Source organism: Manis pentadactyla, chromosome 8, assembly GCF_030020395.1.
Source record: "Manis pentadactyla isolate mManPen7 chromosome 8, mManPen7.hap1, whole genome shotgun sequence".
Lineage (NCBI taxonomy): Eukaryota > Metazoa > Chordata > Mammalia > Pholidota > Manidae > Manis > Manis pentadactyla.
This window is the reverse complement of record NC_080026.1, coordinates 31,096,867-31,116,181: the sequence shown is the minus strand read 5'-3', so window position 1 is coordinate 31,116,181 and position 19,315 is coordinate 31,096,867.

The following is a 19,315-nucleotide window of genomic DNA, read 5'->3' as shown; positions in this document are numbered from 1 at the left end:
TGCAAAATATATTAAAGAAATGCATACAGTATACTTCTTTGGGGGTAAACGCCCTCTCACCAATGGGATTTGTGTTTTCTTCACTCTAATTGCCTTACCCCTATAGCCATCTACCACATTAGGGTTCTCAGGAAAACACTCAGGGTTGTCATAAATCAGAGAACATTCAGCTCCTGTGTCTACCAGAGCCAGGACACATTTTATATTCACATATGGCCTCTGGTCCACCATGTCCCTCAAGGTGCAGGCCGTGACACTCCCCTCAGTCAAACTGCTATGCCCAATCATTGTCTGTGGGGGTGAGGGCCCAAGCGTATCCTGAGTACTGTCCCCCAGGGAAGTCTTGCATGGACACAGGCTGGACATTGGGCTTTGCCTCCGGCTTCCATGTCCTGGACCTCAGAGGCTGGAACTGCTGCTCTGGCTTTAATTGGTGTCACAGTCCTAATAAGATTATATTGGGATACCCAACAAGTTTTTCTTTTATTACCCCAGCCTTTATCAAATCAGCCCACATCTGGGTCCTCGAGACCTTCCCGGGGCCTTTTGCACCTCTCATTTCATCGTAGCCTGTACTTCCTTCTGTGCCCTTACTGTTTCAACCTCCCTCAGATCAGCTAAAGTACGAGTAGCCTCACTTATGGGTTGCTCTATGTGGGGGGCAAGAGTAGTCACTAGGGACCCAAAGAAAGATGGGGGAGCTGTATGCAGCACCAGATTTCTCATTCCTACAGTGACCAATTCCTCATCAGGGCCTTGGGGGTCCATATTATAGATGATATTTTTCATGCCCAGCTCCTGTAACACCTGCTGGAGCTCTGCATACATTTCCCAGCTAGTGGGTAAGTATGGTAAATCACCCTGATTAGGCCAAACTGTCCTGATGGTTGCTGTCAGCCAATCCAGAAGTGCCCAATTCCCGGAGGTTTGACAGGCACTTTGTAACTGCTGCTGGAGAGAAGGGTGAGTCATCAGAGAAGCCAGTCTACTTATTTCAGAACCTGATATAACAATATTTTCCACCCTCATATGCCAGAGATGCAGAAGTCATGTAGGCAGAGGTTCCCCTGGCTTCGGCTGATAACGGACACCCATTTTCACCAGCTCGTCCTGGGTATAGGGGCAGAGCATCGAGTGCTCCACAACCTGGGGTTTAGGTGGCTCTTTCCCCTGAGAAACCCACATTTTTACTTTCTTAATTACAACCGGGTGGGCTTTTAATACAGGAGAGGCTGGTGCCTCTAGCAGGATCCTCAGCAAGAGATTAGCCCTCAGCCACACCTCCTTTTCCTCTCCGGACATCTCCCCCACCATCTCTGGGACTGAAGGCACTACTCTTTCCTCCCCCACCCCAACAAACTCCTGCAGCGCAGACTCTCCAGTGCCTCCCCACTAGCTGCTGCTAAGGAATCTTCCAGGAGCATGACCCATCTTCTCAATAAATGTCTCTCTTCCTTAATTGCATCCCATAGGTCATTGCCCAGCTCCCCCAAGTGATGCTGGAGTGTGTCTCTCTCCTGCTGAAGTCTCTCTTTCTTCTCAATAACCCTCTCTGTCTCCTCAATAAGGTTTTCCACTATCTCGAGGAAAAGAGATCCTACAATGCCAGCTGCTACATGGCCTTTCAGGGCCTCGAAGCAGACTTCTCTCTGATGGAGGGCTAAATCTGCAGCTTCTGGTGTCTCCACCCTTCCCCAGTTCTGGGGAAGGCCCCACTCCTCTAGGAGGTGCTTTATCCTAGACCAATTCCCCACTGGAGGCTTCCCAATTGGAAGCCCCACATATAGGGGGTTCCCAAGTGAAGCTGCACCCTCTACTGATGCAGCCACTGGGGCTTCCCCACCATCTCTAGGGGCAGCCCGCCCAAGGGTCGAACCCATGTAGACAGATTTCGGGAGCAGAGGTCCTGCTGACTACTTCCCAATGTAATTCCGGGGGAAAATCCCAGGAAAATATACCTTTGAAACTGAAATCAGTAAAGGGAGAAATAAAGTTTAAGAAACCCATTTATTTCTTACAAGCAATCATCCTATCTCTCCACCCACCTGCAGTAGAAGAGCAAACTCCATGCAACCTCTCTGGTCCGGATAAGCCCTCCAGTCCCAATAATCCCCCTTGTAATTACCTATTGATATGGAGATGATACTTCTCTCCACCCCTTGGAAACACCTATTGATATGGAGATGCACTAAAGCCAGGCGAGAGATTTTGGAAATATTGCAATTTTAGCCACACCTAGGCAAAGAGGAGGGGAGATGGCAGAGGACATAGTACATCTTTTTAAAGAGCTGTTTGTATATATATATCTGTGGGTAAAATAGATTTTCTATCAATAACATTCTTAACTTTAGTTTTCAAGAACTGTTTTTCTTTTCCTCTTATATTTATAAAACAAGATCACATTCTTATTCTTTTGTCACAGGAATGTGACCTTGTTTTATGAATATAACATTTTATAAAAGACTTCTGAGGATATTAATTTCATTATTTTAAGTTATTTTATGATTTATGTATCAACATTTTATCAGGGTTCATTTTTCTGTTATCACATCAGTGTTGTTCATCTTATTCATGCTAATGATACTTTCCTAATGCTTGATGATTCTTGGTTACTAAATATAAGAAATTATATTTATTAGTTTTGAAAAACAAATTATAATTATCAGAATATTAGCAATCACTTTTCCTCTGAATTACAGGGGATCTTGTGGTCAGAGGTATTTGGCGATTCTTAAAAATGTTGTATGCTATGTACCAGATCCCATCTTTTTGGGAAGAGAGATCCCAAACTCAGATTTTTTTCCTCATCTCATCTGTCCTACATTAGGAGATCTGATTTAGAAAGTTTTTTAGCCTGCCTTTAGCATGAGAGCAAACTTTACTTTTAGCTGCTTTGGCATTAAGTCCATAGTTAATTAAAACCATTTCTGCAACAACTTCGTGGGATCCATTCTGTTTCCTGAGCCTATTTCCTGTGATCATGGGCTTTTTTCTTCTTTTCATGGTCTCCTCTTTCACAGGTTTGGGGCTGCTATGTTTTCATACAAACTTATTCTTTGTCTTGCAAATATTTCTCAATATTTCTGCTTCACTGATGCAGCTGAAAACTGCTCCAGTTATTCAGTGCTTTTGGGGCTGTGTTTTTCTTTTGGCTATATCTTTTGTTATTTTTAAGTGAGCCTTTAGAAAGGCAGAAAGGTAATTATGTATGCCTGGTCAATCATCTGGAACCAGAAGTAAAGTGTCTTTGCAGTACTTTTCAGCAAGAATCTCATCCTTATTCTCCAAAAAAATAAAAGAAAAAAGAAGAAAAAAGGAAGTATTTGTATACCAAAGTGGTCATAAGGTGTAAATAACTAGGCCTGTAAAGGAGATACCTTAGGGTTTTTATGTAACAGTAAGGAGAACCACATGGCGTCATGAAAGGAGGTTAGAGGATGATGGTAAAAATGTACCATGAGACAAAGAAAGACTTATTATGTAGGTGGCATATGAAGTCATCCTTGAAGGTGGGTTAACAATCTCTCCTGGTTTGCCTTGGACTTCCTATTTTAGCAATGAGATTCCCACTTTCTGGGAACACTCTCATTCCCAGCCGCACTTGAGAGCTTGGTCATCCTACCAGGGGATGCATTTTGAGAACCAATACACAAGGGAAGGGAAGCTTAAGTTCCTTTGCATGGAGAGTAAGGATCAGGCTAAAGACGTAGTTTGGAATAAAAGAATGAGAGTTGTTAAGTGGTTTTCAGTTTGGAATTTATTTTATAGGTTAAATATATCAGCATAGTAAGTGTTAGCACTTGATATTATATTGCTTATGGTTATAATTTATTTAAGGACACTATCAAAGCGTATAATGCTGTGAAGTCCCTTATGGGATAAACAGACCCTTGGCAGGATCTAAGGAAAGAGTGATCTTGAACTGTGGTTCTCACAGTTCTGAAGATTGAGAAGTCCAAGATCAAGACACTGCCAAATGTACTTTCTAGTGAAGATCCTCTTCCTCATTTGCAGGCAGTCATCATCTCACTGTATCTTTACGTGGAAGAGAAAGAGAGAAAGCAAGAAATAGAGAGTTGCTCCTAATTATAAAAGCACTAATCCCATTTATAAGGGCCCCTTCCTTAGGGCCTCATCTAAACTAAATTACTGCCCAAAAGCCTCATCTCATAATACCACCACACTGAGGGTTAGGATTCCAACATTTGGATTTGAGAGGCATACAAATATCCAGTCCATAACAGATTCTTAATAACTTAATGTGAAAATGAAGCTCAATGAAAAGCTATCAAATGAGAGGAGCTATCAAATTGCTCAATTCTTAAGCTGTCTGTCTTGCCTGAGGTTTTCAGCCCCGGGCAAGTTCACTATAGATTTGGTGAGACCTAGAAATGACAACAAAATGTTCTTGGGGTAAAAGGGTTTATACCTTTTATTTTCAAAGTGGTAGGTAGGTCAAGCAGTATAATCATGTCTGCACCAGCAGTGTGCAGGTCTGTAATCCACCTTTGTCTCTGCCTCCAGGAGCCCCAAGAGCACTGGGTGGAACTGTTTATATAGTGACTCAATCCATAATATCTCATTGCTAATGGGTCTGGAAGCAGTAGCCTAGCAGTAGGACAATTACATCATCAAGTAGTTTAGGTTCAGGTGAGTACCCTGGCCATAGGAACTTCCATTTTCCCCATACTATCATTTGTAGAAGACTTATCCTTCTTAGGGAGTAAGCCACTTAGTAAACCAGGCAACAAATAAGAAAGTTGCTTGGATAATACACATTTATTGCCCAATAAAGTAAAACAAAAACCCACCATATTTATTGCACATATAATCACATATCTTTGGGGAAATCTTAAAAATATATTTTTTTACAGGTTTGGACATGATAGTTTACTTTTCTTCACTACATGGATGCTAGCAGCCCACATAATCTTATTTTTTAAAATCAAACTTCTCCTTTAGTTATTAAGCAATTCACAATATCCATTTATTATTTATTGACCCTCAACCTCTGATTTTCATATTTCCACCACATTGTGACAACCGCATGACACTTCTACAATATTCAATAGCTCAACATTTAATAATAGCCTGTCTTATGTTTGCCTCTGAGAATGCATTTGGATTGTTAATTTCATACATTATGTATGGATTTTGGTCACACATTCTAAAGGTGTTGTCCTCTAACCTTGCTGGTTATATGTTTTTCTAGTTCGCTATTCTATCAATTTTACTTTAAAGGCAAGACTGTCCATTTTCCCCAAGTGTCTTAAAATTCACCATTTTAAAGCATAGACTGAATTTGAAATGAATGTTCATCCAGTCCAGAAGACCAAAAACTGATCTTATTTGATTCACCTCTTGAGGGGAAACAAGTAAATTGATAAAATTAAACTATGATATGATTAAGGAGACATTCAAAGTAGTAAGGAGGCCCTCTAAATATTTTTATAAAGCCATCCTAAAATATGAGAAAATTAGTATTGTCATGAATTTTCAATATCCTTACTGTCCATAATACAACAAACTATGGTGCATGCATTCTATATTTTCTCATTATAACTTCTGGCTACAAAAATCAGGAAGTGTGTTTTTATCAATTTCAGCTGAAAAGTGAATTAATATAAAAAGTACTTTTTATTCCCCTTTTTATATAAAAAGGGAAGACTTATTGGTGGGTTTGAGCCAAAGTTGCTCTTCCTTTTCAAGTGCTGTCATGGGACAGCCTTTCCAATAAAAATTGAAGGTCATAAATCAAACTTAGTTGTGTTTAACTAGGTACAAACAAAATGAATTTCAAATATTTGGTTTGATATATTTTTTCTACTTTAGTTTTGTTATTAAATTACTGTAAGATAGTTTGCAAAGCTTTCTTTCCAACTTGTGAGTTGGAAGTATGGGTTCATAATTCCATGATATTCCTTTCTGTTTCTAAACACACAATACATTTCCCTTTATTAAATAAACTGTGTTCCCCTATTAGTTGAGGTAAGGTGGGATAAGGGGAAGTAAGGTTAAGGTAAATCTATATTAGAACTGGAGTCAGGGCTGTAATGAGATTATAGTTACAGCTACCAACATTCTTGAGATCACAATTTAGTATGAGTAATGTTTGTGTATAAAGACAATATAGAGTCACTGTTAGTAAAAATGATGAAATTAAGGACAAAAATCCTATGTTTCTTATTCAAGATTTTATGTCCAAATAGAAAGATAAAGTAAAAAACAAAGTATATGTAGATCAAAGTCATTTTTTTAAACTAACAATAATTGAGAATATACTCAGTGTTAGACTCTAGTGACTTTGGGGATACAGAAGTTGTCACGGTTTATCAACTTTTCTTGTGATACTGTCTTTTTTTCAATAATCATGACACTTTATTTCTCTCCCCAAATTCTTTGACTGCTTTGTTTTTATGATTTATCCCACTAATTTTTACTCTGTTCAAACATGTCTTTTCCCTCAAGCTTCCTTTCTCAGTTTCCCTTTCTTTTCTTTTTATGTTATCTCTTTTGGTATCACACTCACATCTATATTTAAATAATCAGCCCCCAGTAGTCTCACATACGTATATTCATACCTGTCATTAAGACCCAGATCAGGGTTTCCAGATCCATGCTAGATCAACCGATGATGTGTTTCAAGTGATTCAGAATTGGAAGTCACAACCTTCATCCACATTGTACAACTGTGTACCTTTGTTTCTTGCTTCATATCTTGGCATATGTTTTCTCCATTTGTGAAATGGAGTTCATTACCTTCCTTAAGTGATTTTTTCAAAGGGACACATGTATATGAATGTAAAATGACTACTGCCTTTTAAACTTAAAGTTATTGCTCTGTAACTTGTGAAGATAACCTCCATGAAGATTTTCTTAATTGCCTCAACTGGAGATGAGCTGACATTCATTTGAAATATAACTATATTTTGTCTTGCATTTTAGTAATTTTTACACTCTTTTATCTCCACCTTCAACCCATCTCTTGACTAAAAGTTCTAGGAAGGTGATGACTCATTAATGTATGCACTCTCTAACAAGTCAGAGACATTCGAAAGTAGTTGTTGAGTTAAATTGTCAACAATCTTTCATGTTTGAGAAAGAGAAAAAGCCCTAGAGTCTATCAAACTCATCATGTGTTCACAAAATGATATGCATTAAGGTTTTTTTTAAAGAAATCTGTATTTCTGATGATGGATGAGCTTTGAATCTGCACTTGACTTGAAGGTCTGCAGGTAGGCTCTACTTGTTTTGGCTGTCAGTGCTCGAATTTGTAATGCCCGAATGGGTGTTGCTCCTTATTGTCAAGTGTTGGAGTAAGCAAACCTACACTTTCTATCAATCATAAATGGCATGTATTATGTGTGCCTGCTGTCTCTTGAAGCTCTATTAAAAGAACATAACACTGGATGGGAACTGTCAAAGATTTAATCAATCTTGAGTCCACCTCTTTCTGCATTTCAGTTGAATCACAGACTGATGAGAGATACTGGCATGCTGACAGCATGTAAGAAAGGGATAGCCTATAGATATCATTCTTGAATTGTATTTTATTTCTGTTTTGAGAGATTTGACTTCAACAGTTTGAATTTCCACATTCTAGCTGTATACTACATATGCAAATTTGTGTTAGCAAAAGAAATAGGTAGATATTTTAATATTTAGGATGCTAGCAGCAAACTGTTCTTTTTTTAAAAGTTTGACTTTGATGACACTGTGTGCTTCCTTGTCTGTTGTGAGATAATTAATTCTCTTCATAATAGAAAAGAAGGCTGACAATGGCATATACACACAATCTCTAACAGCTCTTTCACAGCAAGGCTGTTATGTTAAATCTTAATTATTTATGATTGAAGAATAATTAAGTGTGAAAAGTTAAAGTGTAAAACTGGAACATAAAAACAAAATAAGTACACCCAAATTTAGAAAATAAGCACCTTGGTTTGTCTGAAGGGATGATGTGTTCTGTTATGTCACTCTACATTCTTCATGTGTATCTTTAAGAGACTTCGACTAACACAGGAAACAAAAGGTTGAATTATCAGTTTTCTTTTTTTTATTGAAGTATCATTGATATACCATGTATATTGGTTTCAAGTATGCAACACAGTGATTCAAGTGTTACCCACATTATTAAATCCTCATCCCCACTAGTGCGGTTACTATCTGTCAACATAGGAGGATGTTACAGAACCATTGGCTATATTCTCATGCTTCATTGCTGTCTCTATGACCAATTTATATTATGACTGAGAAGTTTTGTGCTCCTTTATCTCCTTCACCCTCCCCATGCCTCCGTGATGGTAACCACCAGTCACTCCTCAGTGTCTGTGAGTTTTCAAAAGGTGCAGTTATTCTTAGAGTGATAATTTATATGATTGTTATATTATAAAAATTGACAATTTGTCTTTAAATTTTATTTTAGTGAAGTCATTATGTAACTTAGAGACACTGCTTTCTTTAGAGTTAACACAATATGGAAACAAATTAGATCTGCAGGATAATACATCCTAAAGTCCATCCCATCCAAATTTCCTAGGTAGGATGCTGGTAAATATTGGATCATCAAATCATAGGTAAACAGTCTGAACTCTTGAAGTGTCAGTTCTACATTGTTGATTTAAGACAGATAAGAATGCTTTAGCTTTTTGAAATGTCAATAGTAGAGAAGACATTCTGTTTTAAAAACACAAGTCATTGCAAATACATATTTTCCTGTGGAATTCAATTGCACTTTCTTATGAATGTGAGACTTTGGGGGATGTGAATTATGTGACTGACTGAGCATTATGACTTGGAAAATTTTATAGATGCTATTAATTAACTATATTGACCATGATGGAACCTTAGTATCTCTTTTGTACTGTGTCTTATTGTTTCTATCTTTGAAATCAAATTTCTTCTTACAGAACCTGTTAGTTCTGAAAATCAAGAAATATTCAGATTGGTTAAACATTTATGATGCTATGATAGTTAATTTTATGTGTCAACTTGAATAGATCAATAGATGTCCAGATTTCTGATTAAATATTATGTATGGGCGTTTTTTGAGGTTATTTCTAGATTAGCATTTTGACTGGTAGGTTGAACAAAGTGTATTGCCCTTTCCCATGTGGGTGGGCATTATTCAGTTTGTTGAGGGCCTGACTAGAACAAATCAGTGGAGGACAGGAAGATTCACCTTCTCTTTGGCTGACTGCTGGAACTGGGGCATTAATCTCCTGTCCTCAGTGCTTCTGGTTCTCATGCCTTCATACAGGGACTGGAACTTACACCATCATCTATTTTGCTCTTGAACTACATCATTGGCCTTTCTGGGTCTCCAGCTTGCAGATAGCAGAGTGTAGGACCTTTCAACATCCATAATCATGTGAGCCAATGTTATAATAAATTGCTCTATGTGCGTATATTTTAAGTGATAGTATATTAAAATGTATATATTAATTACATTATGTTATTTAAATAGATTCATATAAATTATATAATATGTAAATGTTAATTGTATTTATATATCTTATTTATTAAAATATATAAATATATGTACACATATATATTTTGCATAAATACATAGTATAAATATAACCTATTGGTTCTCTTTCTCAGGAAACATTTAATATAGGCGTATTTCTACAACTGAGTACTATGTAACTATCCCAAATCATGATTAATTTAGAAGTAATTAATTTTCATAGATAAAGACTCAGAGAGCATCAGTTAGTATCTGCTACTGTTTTTCCTTCAGGGAGGATTATTTCTTACTTGCTTTGTAGATTTTTGGCTATAATTCCACCTTTAGCAGCACCTGTTGCCTGTTGTCTTCTACAGGAATATTATGTGCTCCACATTGTAGAACCTTCCTTGCCAAGTTTAGCTCTGGGACCCAGAGGTTCATTGTTTCAGGAAAAAGTTTAATTTCTTAACATGGGATTCCTTCTCCATGCCTATAGGAACTACGATTCCACAGCTAGCAGTTGTGGAGATTTAAATTCCCTGCCAGTTCCCTGAACAAGAAAGCCAAAGTTTTGGAGTCCATCTTTTAAGAAGAGGACTGACTTTCTAGGGACCTTCACTTCTGGCATGAGAGGGTTTCCTTTTTTCTTTAATTTTTGCTATAGAACTTGTATTAATATTTTTATTACTGTTTTTAATTATTTCTCTAGGATTCATACTCTTTTACAAAGAGTAATGAGGAGCCTTATTGCTTCAAACTTAGAAGCATCAAAGTTAATTTCAAGTGTACAATATACACTCTCTTGTAAATCAGACCATTCTAAACATTTCCTTCAATAATGGTGAAGAATTCTTTACCTGTTTTCAGGTAATAAAGGGGTAGATAACCTAATTTTATTTGTAGAGTTTACCTCTATAATTATGCAGATCCTGAAAATTAGACATTATTATACAAATTTCATAAATAAGGAAACTGAAGTTCTGAAGAGCTAAGAAATTTTCCTACAATAATTTAGGTAATGGCTGGTCAATGAACTTTGGGATCTAAGCCATGTTTCCAAACACTCTGAGCTTTCTATGAGGTCTTGCAGCTGGCAGTAAAATTCAATACAACCAATGAGCTCTCTCTAAGAAGGCTACTGACCATAATGAGTCTTTTCTATATCAGATACAGTGTAAGGGAATTCGATAACATTGTTCACTTGTGGCAATATAAATTCCAGAATGAATTCTGCATATTTGCTTTCAGAGAGGTTGTTAGGAAAACTAACTCTTGAATCATAAGCCTAGGGTTCAACACCTATCTCTGTGGGACCATGAACAAGTTACCTCTCTGAGCCTCAGTTTGTTTATCCACAAGATGAAGACCATGTAGCATTTCCTTGATTAGTTTTGGTGACATGAGCAAATACATATAAAGCACTTAGAATAGCACCTGATACTTTTAAGGGGTTTAATACATGTTAGCTATTATTATTCAAATGATCCATATGGAAATATTTTGCATCAATTGGTCTATAATTGACAAAATATTTAGTATGCATGAAATATGACAAAATTCTCAAATTTGAGAATTGCAATATGTTTACCTTTTTCTAAGTGGATCTGTTAATTAAAGTTCTTTGTTAATAACAGCTGTGCTTTTTTATAGCAAGACATTTTTTATACCTTCAGTTGGTGAAAACCTAAGAGGCATATGACAATTTTAATGACGTTCCTGTCTACTTAAATGAAATAAAAATTCTTCCATAATTTTTCTAAAATTAAACTTCCCATTAGAATTTTAGTGCCTGTGTTTTACTCTTTTCCAAGCCATTATTGACATCAGCACTGAACATCTTACTGTGACATTTAATGTTATTTGTGTGGAATGCCCTGAACTCATAAATATGACTAATGACAACACTATATGGAATGTACTCTGAAACTGAAAATCACAGAAGTTAGTAATAGTTTGTGTATGTCTATGAAAAGCACAATTAAGCACTTAAGTTCTTGATAAGTAATCTGTGATAATATCTCAGTGGCTTGTCTTCTTAACATTTATTTTTAAATGTAACTAAAGACTATTCTTCTTGGGGATGGTATTAATTAACACTGATAAGATGAAAGTAGTATTCCTGATCTTCTTTTTCTCACAGCCAATGCCATCTGAAGATTTCTGTATGGAAAGCTTCCCCATGAAGTGGATGTAGACTTAGTGACTGCAGATCACAGGCAGATACCGCATTCCCTATTCAAAATGCAATGGTACCTATTGTAAATTGAGGGGAGAAATCAAAAGCTGAGATTGAGGGGTCGGTAGAGGATGTAAAGAGTTTAGAAATGATTTAGAATGTTACTGTAGGGGATTAACTAAGGAGTCAAGAAGATACGGGTAAAATGACATATTAAAATATAAGACAGTCTCAATATCATTTTATGATTTTCTTTCTCAGGACACAGCCACCTAAGGTTGACTGTACAGTGGCCAAGAATGCCTCTTTAATGTTTCTAAATTGCTGACCAGTAACAGGATGAAAAGAGAGAAAATGAATTGAAGAGGAAAAAGGAACATAGGAAAAACTTTGAGCCTGTAGTTTTCCAGGAGATAAGTAAAAAGAGGATTTATTAAATTGAGTGAAAACTAGGGATAGTGATGTCCAGGAGGTTATAGGTAAGAAGGAGAAGTTTAGAACTAGAGAATTTTAGACATCAAAAATTTTCAGAGAAAAAACCCAACTGAACCTTCATAATCAACAAGTGAAGTAGGGTAGAGATGAAACATCTTCAGGCAACTATTGCCTGGCTTCTTCACTCATTGATCCACCAGTTTAATGAGACAGCAATGATTTGCTGAGTCCAGAAGTGGACCCAAGTCTTGTGGGCCTGAAGCACATATAATTTTGTGGCCTTTAAGAATATAAAATTTTGAATATGTGATTGCAAGTATACAATTTGGTTAGAGTCATAGAAGGGGCCCACACAGTGTAGAGGACCTGAAGCTTAATATGAATTAGCTCTTCAGTAAATCCACTCTTAACTAAGTGCCTGTATTCCAGGTATTGTGCCAGACACAGCGGATGCCATGGAGAGATACCAGCAGAGTGAGACTGATTATCTTAAACAAAACCAGGGCTAAAACATACAAACTCATGGAGTTTCATAAATCAAATATCCACCATGTTATTCTAAGTAAGAGAAATGATTTTGTTTCTGATGTCAAGAATTTATTTAATGTCCTGAGGCTGTAGGGATATATCAGCCACACATGGATATCTTCAGCATACCACTTGAGGTTACATTCTTCATAAAAGGATAGTGGTGTTTTAGTGGGTAAGCAGTCTTCAGTTATCATTGCAAAACAGTTGAAACCTTTTGATGGTCCAATGTCTTCATTGTATGTGACATTTTTCTTCCATTGTCTTCGCTACAACAACTAATTAAAGTTTTTCCTTCCATCTTTGCTTTTCCTGTCCACCCCCAAAATGAAATGAATCAGAAGTAATGAAGAGAAAAAAAAGACAAAAGGTTTTTTTATAAACCACAAACAGTATGGCAATAAATAAACAAAATGTTTATGGCATTGTCTTTGTAACCTCTTTACCTTTGCTGTTGAAAAGAACATTGTCTTAGATGTAGTATTACTTTATACAGAAATCTCTTTATATCATGAAATACTTTATTAATATAATACCAATGCTCTTGATAATAGTGGAATAATATTTTGCATTTACAGAACACTTCTCTTCAAAATAAGTGAGCTGACCAAAGCTCTGATTTCATTGCTTATTAAAACAGTTAAAATAATAGGTTTCTAATTTGCATAAGCTGCAGATTAATGGTGTTTACTGAGCAGTGCAACTTGTACTTATATTCAGAATGCCAATGACAGGAGACATGAAAGTTGGAGACATCCTTTCCTCCTATAAACCAGTCATATGTTTATTTTTGGCAAAATGATAAAAGCATATTAGCATTGCAACTCAGTCAAGCTTAATGCAGAAATAACTAATTGAAAATCCTGGAGGTTCATGTAAGAATAAAATTACTTTGTTTATTTAATTAAATCTAAAGTAACTTTTTAATGACCCATTTAAAACCAAAGACATTTGAAAAACTGAGCAGGAAGTTTATAGCCTTATTGAAAATTATAAGGTTGTTTTGAAAATGTAAATAAAGGTTACAAAATGATAATGCCATTGTAAGTTCCAACAGTAGAAAAGGTGGTATTTTTTATTTTATTTCACACTTCCCTTTCTTGCTTCCTTCCTTCTTTTCATCTACCCATCATCTTTATCTGCCTATTTCTCATCTATTATCTATCTATCTATCTATCTATCTATCTATCTATCTATCTATCTATCTATCTGTCACCATCTATCTATCTCTCTCTAATCACTCTCTTTCTCTATAATCAAAGACAGCATTAATCCTTTAATGTGGACAGTCCTAGAGAAGCATCTGTTCCCTCTCACTGGATACACCAAACAGGAAAGATGAATATTATTTCAGCCCTAACAGCCTGCACTTCTTTTCAAGGCTGCTTTTTCCTCCTAGACCAATCCCCTGGTCCTTCAGACATAATAAATGAGTTTAGGGACTTGCAAGAGATTCAGCATCATTTGTATTTTATCCTAAAGGAAGAACTGAGCCCTTTGACAGAGATCAGTAGGCACAGAAATGAATACTTCCTGTAATGACTTGGTGAAGGTGACTTATGTCAGTACTTGATACAAACAGTTTTTTCAAGCTGGAAAGATTGCTCCCCCAGTGTTTATATGTTCTATCATGGATTTTGGCAATGGTGAGGCAGGCCCGGTACTTTTTGAAAGAGGATTTAAATGAAGAGCTCCTTGAAAAATATCAGTTTAATGTTTTATTTAAGATAGTTTTTTATCCTCATGAAAAGTTAAAGAATTATTAAACATATGATAATATATACACAGGGTTGGATTCTGTGGTCTGCATTCTAGGCATGAAAGTATACTCATTCAAAAGTATGCCATTAATTTTGAAGAATTAAAACACAAATTCCAAATCTTAGTAGATTATAGAAAAGAAAAATGTTACAGAATGTGGTTTTAGCATCCTCATCTTCACATAATACTGTCTCTTCTGTGAATATTCCACCTTTTACCCTTGGCAAATGTAATGTATTCCTCTTGCTATTTTCTTACATTGACATGAAGTTCAATGACTCAGCTCATGTTTGCACTGTCTATAATGGTCCAGACTGCCTTACTTTCTACAATAGGAATTATAAAGCATTTTGTACCCTTTCATCTCTATCAGGAAGGGCAGTCCATCTTTCAGCAACGAAGAAAATACTTTCAATATGTTATCTTATTTTGATTCACCACACACAGACTGACAGTAAGGATTTTTATGTATCCATTCATATGTTCACCATATTCTGTTTGGGTTGGTTTGTTCATTTGATTGCATAAACATTCAATGTTAAAAAAAATACAAAAAAAACAGTCCAGACCAATATGAAAAGATTTAGGCAAGAATGTAAGAATTCCATGGAATCCCACTAAGTAAATATACCAACATGAACACATTGTGTAGCATTCTTTCATACCTCTGTGAACACATACACAATATTATATTAATGGGATTACATTTATCAGACAATTTTCTTGTGGACCCTTTTGTTCTGGCTGTTGTTTGCCATCCTTTCCGTGTTCCATGTGTTCACTGCCACTCACATCAGATATGATCTGATTTGTATACATCTTCACTACTTGCCAGGATCACTAAATCATACACACAGTCATACTTGTATAGATATTGTTAGGCTGGAGGAAGGAAAAACAAGGACATGCAAACAGAACAGAGATGCCATAGGGGGAGAACAGACCAGACCCCAAAGTCCATGCCATATATGGAAAGGGTACAGCTCTCCCTGAATTCCATCCTGATGTGTCAACTAAGACCTGGATGTCAGCCTCCTCCCTCTTGGAAGGAAAAAAGTTTCTAGTTGACTATTATGTCACCTTTAGCCAATCATACCTCTCAACACCCCCCTAAGATAGTTTGCCCACTCCTCCCCCTACTAATCCCTTACAAGTGCCCCACCTCCCTAACCAGGGGTGACTTCTCTGGCCTCTGGCAAGAAGGCCACAGAACCTCACCCGGGGGTATTTAAATAAATTACCTGGCCCTTTGTTGCCTCTCTTTGCCTGCTTATTCCGGCTAGAATTTATCTTACAGATATTTTTTCTCATTTTGAATAATTTTGTTTATAAAAATAGGATTATATTCTGTGTATTTGTCTGCATCTTGCATTTCTCATTAACAATAAACATAGGACATTACTCTGTGTCAACTAGGACAGTGATAATTCATTTTTTAATTTATATCTCACTTTCAATTGATCTGTAGTTTATTTATTAATTTTCCTATTAATAAGCATTCAGTTTATTTCTATTTTTGTCTCTAAGAGTAGTATTACAATAAACATTCTATACATATATCTTTATTAATTTACTCTTTTATTTAGTGAATTAGATAATCTAAGAATGAAATTGATGAGGTAAAGAGAAGTATACTTTCAATTTTAATATTAATCTCCCTAACAGTATTGGATTGGTCCCATTTTTTCTTTGGTTAACATTTTTTAAATCAAATTTTAGATTCTTGTATATGTAAAAGATTTTTGTATATAGTAGATTTTAATTATTTTCTTTATTTGTTTGCAATATTTTTCTCCAGTTTGGTTGGATCTCAAGAGAGGAATATAGGATTGACTATGTCTTAAAAAATGTAAATCTTCTAGTTGGTTAAAAATCATGAAATATATGTAGTTAGTAAATAATATGAATGGTATATAGGAATTAAATAATGGTGGTTTATAAAATGCATTTTTTAAATCACTTTTTCTGTTTATGTATCTACAATCTTTCTTCATATCTAGAATCAATTCTCTGAGGTTCCCCACAAAAAAAACCCCTCAGCTTTTATTCTCCGAAAATATATTAAAAACAAAATAAAACAAAAACAGAGCTTTTGACTTAAAGGCAGCTGTCTTAACTCACTGTCTGCCTTCAGAAGAAATTAAAAATAATTATGAATTAAATATTAGCACCTCTGAGATTTTTCTAAATCTAAAAACAACATAAAGATTTAGATTTTAATTCTGCCTTTTCTAGGTGCAGAGAGGAATTGAAGGTTGTTGGAAAACGTTGAGAGTTACAGAAGCCATGTAATAAAGAGTTAGATGAGTTCTTGTTGACTGTCTAGCTCAATCTCCTCTTCCTGCAGATGAGGGAATGAGGACTCAGGGGGGTTAGACTACTTGGCTTGTAATTAATGAGAGAAGAGATTTAAAAATCTCATTTCAATGAAATAATATGAAATGAGAGAAGAGAAAAATTCTACTACTTAAACACAAAGTTCTGACATACTTATTCATAGCTATTTTACCTTCCACTTATTTTGTTTACATTAATGTTTAAAATTTCTTGAGAGGTTATTTAATAGGTATTGATCAGATAACTTTTAAATAGAGCAATATCATCTCTGGTGGATGTGGATTCATTTGTCTCAAAAATACTTAGCACTTTTTTTCTGGTATCCAACTCTGTATTGTCTGATTGTGAATGCCAAATCTGCTGCTTATTAAGTAGGTAAATGCAAATGAATTACTTAATTTCTTGGACCTCCAGTTTCTTCATCTGTAAAATGAGTATAATAGTATCTACCTCATAGGATAAGTGTGAGGATTAAGTGGGTTACTAGATATAAAGCACTTACAATAATGTATGAAACATATTAAGTACTGTAGCAGGATTTTTACTATCACTGAGCAAGTACAGTGTGCCAGACTCACATACTAGTACACTTGGTTATGATTAAGTCGCTGCTCTCATGGAACTATAGTGTGTGAGGAAACAGACACACACACATTACAATGTAGTAAGACCTTTGACTGAAGAATAACTGGAATATCCATGTGGATGAGAATGTCAGGCATTAAGAGCAGAGAGTTTCACAGGGTCCAGTATGTACACTGCAGTGGACAGGGACCAGTGCAATTTTATGACCACTGTGCACACAGGGCCTGGTCTGCTTTCTGGTTCATAAATATTCATAAATATTTAGTGAGTGAATAAATAAAGGAATCACAGGGAATTTTGATTTGTTTTGAAGATTTACCAAAGAATTTACCATAGTTTTTACAGATAAGTACTATGCCTAGGTATATACTTTAAAAGTATTTATCTCATAATAGTAGAGATGTTAGATTAAGAGGAAAACTAAACTGGAAATAGAGAGACCAATCAGGAGGCTGTTTCAGTAACTCAGGAGCCAAATTATGTGGAGGTCTGAAGAAAGGAAGGGAGTATAGATGAGAAGAAGGATTCAAGACACAGTTAAGTTAGTTGAATCCATAGAACTGGTTGACTAATTCTTTGTAGAAATAGTGTAAAGGCAGGGTAAAAAGAAATCCCCAAATTTCTGACTTGGACATTCAAAGGATGAGGTTTCCATTGAACAAAATAAGAGAAACAAAGCTAGAAGATGTTGGTTTTAACTTTGAATACTGTGAGCGTGGACATACACAGCTGGCGCTCAGGGGATTGGTTCCAAGTGGAGCTAGAGCTTTGGAAATCCTTCTCACATGTGGTACAGTAATCGGAAGTTCTGTCTATGATGAGTGGCAAACTGAGGAGAAAAAGTATGGAAGACAAAGATTAGGGTACCAGCAACTAAAGAGTGTAAAATAGACGTCAAAGGAACTTGAGAAGATGAACAGAGAACTAGAAAAAAGAGATGTTGACACAAGGAGACAAATGAGTGATTGGTAGTGTCAAATTTAGCAAAGCATATAACATAAAAATTGAAAGGTGTTCAACATATTGATCATTGTCAGAACAGTTTAAGCAGTGTGGTGGAGGGCAAAGTTTAGTTTTAGGTAATTGACGTACTAATGAGTGGATAGTGTAGAGAAAATGGAAGTTCTCTGGCCAGGATCCTCGCCTGGTACCCACTGTATACATGTGATGAGGTAATACTTAGCCTACCACACAGGCACATGCTTGCATACCCACTGGCAATAAGCTATCATGGTGGTGAAGCTTTAAGAAGAGTTCTCCTGGTGCTGAGAGCAGAGAGAAACAGGAGAGTGGAGCCTAGAGAAGAAAGCAAGAGAACAGGAAAGAGGGGAGCAGAGGCTCAGCCAGGGGCAGAGATGGAGGCGGATAGAAGTCTAGCGCTGGACCTAATGCCATGAAAATAAAGCTTGTTTGAGCACCGTTTTACCCCTGGTGTTCAGTTGTCATTATTCAGTCTCACTGGATCCACAGTGAACTTGCCTGGAGCTGGGAACCTCATCTGGCCTGGAGCTACATTTTGGCACAGTTGGCAGGATTCACAGAGACCAAAAAAAAAAGAGGCTGCCCTCATGGGTGGGGTACATCAGTGGGATGCCCCTATGGATGGGGGGACACCTGGGTATCCCCCAACGGGCATATGGTCCAAAGTGGCCTACCCCCTAGAGAAGAGGACCCCTCCTTAGGACTGGGGAGAGGTGGAGGTGACACCTGAGGCAGTAGAGGAGGGCCTCTGCAAAATAGGGGATGTCTTATGGAAACAGAGTGTCTATGAGGTGGTGGGAACCATGGGTTGGCTGTTTCTCACAGTGTTGAAGAATGTCACTGATGGGAGGGCATGAGAAGTGGCAGCATGAGGACGTGAGCTGCGGGGTGCTGTGGGGGACGAAAGGGAGTTGTTGGAAACTGAGATAGCACTGCTGTGAGCCACCATAGAGAAGGTAAGGGATGTAATGGTGGCACGGGAAGGAGCAGCACAGTACGTAGGCTGTGAGGTGCCATGGGGGACGTGAAGGATGTAGTGGTGCTGTCAGATCCAGAAATGG